Consider the following 4,595-nt stretch of genomic DNA (forward strand, 5'->3'; position numbering starts at 1 on the left):
ACAGAGAGACAGAAAGTGAGAAATCACCCCCCAGGGGGATGGCCACACTACAATCCCTTCTCCTCCATTCTCTTGGGATTTTGGGCATGCACGCACATGTGCTCAGCATGTTTCAAGCCTCTGGATCCAGGACTCGAACCGCAATCGACCATGTGGGAGTCCAGCAATGTAACTATTACACCATCTGCTGGTCCCACCACTGAAGAATTTTAAAAATAGAAAAAAAAAGAAAGCGAGAGAAAGAGGTACTTCCGATAGGGCCTCTCGATGTCATAGTCCTCCTGTCTCCACCTTGGGTCGCAAGTTCTGTAACTGGCCTGGTGTGTACAGGTTGACCTGGGAACTGAACCTCGGCCTTCCAGCCTCCCAAGCAGTGCCGCTACGTATGCACCACTGTGGCTGGGCCGAAATTAGCCTTTTACATGTGAGAAGGAGGATGGCAAGCTTCTGTTCCATATTTATTTACAGTAGGCATGGTTCCCAGACAATGTGAGTTATCCTACGGGGTATAATCAAGTAACAGAAATATCAACTACTTGGTCCAGAGAAAATAAGAAAGAGCAGAGAAGTCAGTCCACAAGGCCAAGTTCACTGTAGGGCCTGGCCGTGGGAGCATGGGGAGACCGAGTGTTGGGATAGCGACTGGGCAGTTACTAGGGTACGTGTGGCCCAGGGAGATGAGGGGAGCCAGAGCGGGGACCGAGGAGGGGTCCGTTGTGAGTGAAGTCACTGGAAGAAGGGATGGCACTTGTCAGAAAGACGGAGGTGCGTTTGGAGAGGTGGCCAAGACCCAAGGCCTAGAAGATCTCAGAGCTGCAGAGCAGTTTCGCTGTGGGGCATGCTTACTGCAAGGCCCAGTAAGCTGAGGATAGAGAAGGTCCCCAGGAGCAAAAGCAGGCACGGGGAGCGTCAATGTGCCCAGAGTTCAGGGAGGGCCCACGCAAGGCTCAAGCTGGACAGGTGGGTCTCTGAGGCATGGTGGGCCCAGGGTGCCAGATGTGGGTACAGAGTTCCCAGGTGAGGAGGTAAGGACAAAACCTGGGGACCGTTGCTCTGTCCTCAGTGGCCAGGAGGCTAAGATGGAGAGACAACTGCTATAGCAAGAGGAAGGGGGCCTTGGGGACAGAGCCTGGCAATACCCCAACTCAGCAGGGACACTGGCCAAGGAATGGCCCCCTGGGGTGGTGTCGCCCTCTCCCCCTCCAGGTGGCTCCATACCATGGGCATCCATGACTCCTCAATCCCAGTGACCTTATTTTGTTTATTTATATATTTTTAGAGGTTTTTACCTTAGGGAGTGTGTTCTTGTGGAGAGAGACAGAGACATTGAAAGGGAAAGTGAGAGATCACCCCCCGCAGAGGGGAGAGCCATGCACAATCCTTTCTCCTCCCCGGATCTTGGCACATATGCATGCATGTCCAGAGTGAGTTGTAAGCCACTGGATCTGGGACTCGAACCACTCCTACACTGGCCATGTAGGAGTCCAGCAACATAACTGTTACACCATCTGCTGCCCCCCACCCCCAGTGGATCTTTTTGGCTCATCAACTGACAACCCAGTCCAGGCTCCAACACACCAGCCAGGCCAGCAACGTGGTACCCAGACCCCCACCCCAAACACACAGCTTTGTCCGTCTGCCCATTGGGACTTTTCCTCCATCTCTGTAGAGCCTGTTTTCCCTGGCTTCTTTTGGTTTCTTTTTATTTTTTAAAAAAATTTATTTTTTTTTTTGAGAGGTTTTTGCTGTAGGGTGCGTGTGCTCACCAGAAAGACAGAGAGAGAGAGAGAGAGACAGAGAGACAGAAAGTGAAAAACACCCCCCCATGGGGGATGGCCATGCCTCAATCCCTTCTCCTCCATTCTCCTCTCGGGATCTTGGGCACGCATGCACACGTGCCCGGCCTGAGTTTAAGCCACCGGGTCCGGGTCACGAACCGCGGTCGACTACATGGGAGTCCAGCGACGTAGCCATTACGCCAACTGCTGGTCCTGCCTGGCCTCCCTTTCTATAATCAATGTACTTCTAGAACATCTAGGACCTTAGAATCCCTTGTCTACATACCTGCCAACCCACTGTGTAAGACCTGTCTGCTAATGGCTCTCCCATGGGTCCTTCCACTTCCTAGTGGGTGGGAGAGTCTCGCTTACCACTAGACCACCGATGGCCCGGGCCTGGCCTGCATGGATGATACCCTGTCCTGCCTGGCTCTCCTCCAGGCCACACCTGCCCTGCCCCACCCCTCACTGCATCTCAGGCTGAGGTGCAGCTGGGTGGGTCTCTGGTTTGGTTCGTTGGGGTCCGTGTGCCCCACCCCCAGTTGAACAAGCCATTGCAGATCTGGGTTAGTTATAAATAGCCAGGCCCGCCACTCTCCTTTTAGCTAAAAAGAAGCAAAGTGAACGAGCAGTAAGACACACCCGGCACGCGTTTTATTTTTAATCTCCTCCCTCTGTCTCCAAATGAACCCGGGCGCCATTGCTGGGCATTTCTAGGAGCAGAAGCCTGGCCCACAGAACCGATGGCGCTGAGGGCCATGGCTTTGCCTCCATCTGCTGTGTAACCTTGGGCATTCGAGTTACCTCTCGGGACCTTGTTTTTCTGACTCAGGAGAGGGGGACAACAGAGGCGGTCACCTCCAATATTCCAACTTCAGTGACCTCAACTCCCTCCCGCTGTTGTTCTCTAGGATAGGGCTGGCTCAGCTCAGGCAGCAGTTCCTGGTAGCTCTAGCAGCGACATCTGTCCCTGGGATTTCCTAGGAAGCTCAGATCCAGGTGCAAGTGAGACCACAATCCAGCCCCAGTTCCAGGGCTCACAACTTCCTCACCCACCCCTGGACCTTTCCCCTCCATCTGCTAGCAGAATTCTGGGAAGGTCAAGAGCTGTAAGCTGGGAAGTCTGCCCAGGTCATGGGCTGGGTGAGACGCAAGGCCCGGCGCAGACAGGGAGGTGCAGGTAGGTGCCCGAGGGGGAAGCAGAGAGAGAGCGCAGAAGGCCAGATATGTGGCCCGGCAGCGCCCAGCCAACGTGGAGGGTTGAGGGTGAGAGTTCTAGCAGGAACCTAGAGAAGCGGCCCGGGGGGAACCCTGAGATCTGCAGGGCCCGACCTGTGTAGTTTTCATCCTCAAGTCCTTTCTCACCCCAGCAGGCCTGTGCTGGGAGCTGGGACTCAGGGCTGGTAGGATTCAGGAGACTATGCCACACCAGACCTGGACATTCTCGGCTCACATGAGCATCTCTTACGTGGATGTGGAAATCCGCAGCTCACAGAAAACATCCCCGCCATGACCCCGCTGGTATTACACTACCCTCCACTGCGTAGGCACACTGCACTGCTGCGGGAACCGGGCTCAGAGAGGTTAAGTCACTCATCTAAGGTCACACAGAGAAATGATACATTTAGGAGTCAAGCCCAGGCTTTTTTTTTGAAAGCTGTGTGTATTAAATCTTAAAAAACCCAACTTGGGGCCAGCTAGTGGCATGGTGGTTAAGACACTAAGATCCCACATGGCCAGCAGCATGGTTCAAGTCCTGGACCCGGAGGCTTGAAACTCACACTGGGCACGTGTGTGTGTGTGTGTGTGTGTGTGTGTGTGTGTGTGTGTTTGAAATCTCAAGAGGACAGTGGAGGAGAAGGGATTGTGGTGTGACCATCCCCCCAGGGGACAATTTCTCACTTTCCCTCTCTCTGTCTCTCTCCTCTCCGGGAGTACACGCGCCCTATCACAAAAAAAAAAAACCCCAGAAAACAAAACAAACAAAAACAAAGTCCAACTCGCTTGAAGCAACAAGAAACCGATTTTCCTGTGTCCCGAGTGCCCTGAGAACACTTGGGCCGAGATCACTGCTCCACTCGACACCCCAGTGAGCGGCTGGCGTGGGCGCTGGTGGGGGACATGGGGAGCGGGGAGTGAGGGCCATTTGCTATCCTGCCCTGCCTCTCCACCTCCTCACCCTGGTACCTGCCATTTGATATCTTCAGGGAGTGAGGGAGGAAGGCTGGGGTGACGTCTTCAAAGAGGAAATCCCTGGTGCTAATTGGCACTCAGAGACCTTTAGGCTAATTAACCTGTTTATTTGTCTCTCTAGAGTAAATTAGAGGTTCAGCTGGGGAGGGCGGAGAGAGAGGTGTTTGCTGGCGGTCACCTCTCCCGGGGCTATAGATGGCTTCCAGGGAGGCGGGGAGAGGGCCGGCTGCGCTGCGGGGCAGCAGTGGCAGGTGGCCGGAGCCCTCGCGGAGAGCTGCCCTCTTGGGCACTGTGCTCACTAGCCCTGTGCTCCTCATCTCAAGGGCTTCCGGGGACCCCTCGGGATGCCATGTTGGGGTTCTGGGTTCTCTGAACAGCCACTGCAATCACTCCCCGGGAGTCTTGCCTCACTGTGTCCCTCCCAGTACCTGCGCCCCAGCTGTGGAGACCCTTCAAGACCCTCTTGGCTATGGGAACCAGCAGTTAGCGTAATGGCTATGTCGCTGGACTCCCATGTAGTCGACCGCGGTTCACGTCCCGGACCCGGTGGCTTAAAACTCACGCCGGGCGCGTGTGCGTGCATGCACAAGATCCCGAGAGGAGAATGGAGGAGAAGGGATTGCG

General features: G+C 55.0%; 1 protein-coding gene across 1 annotated transcript in view; it reads left to right on the top strand.

Annotated features, from left to right (window-relative positions):
* The window catches only part of RSPH14 (radial spoke head 14 homolog), a 104,740-nt gene that overhangs the window by 93,093 nt on the left and 7,052 nt on the right, over positions 1-4,595 (top strand). The window lies entirely within an intron of this gene.

Source organism: Tupaia chinensis, unplaced genomic scaffold (assembly GCF_000334495.1).
Source record: "Tupaia chinensis unplaced genomic scaffold, TupChi_1.0 Scaffold000531_1, whole genome shotgun sequence".
NCBI classification, from domain to species: domain Eukaryota; kingdom Metazoa; phylum Chordata; class Mammalia; order Scandentia; family Tupaiidae; genus Tupaia; species Tupaia belangeri.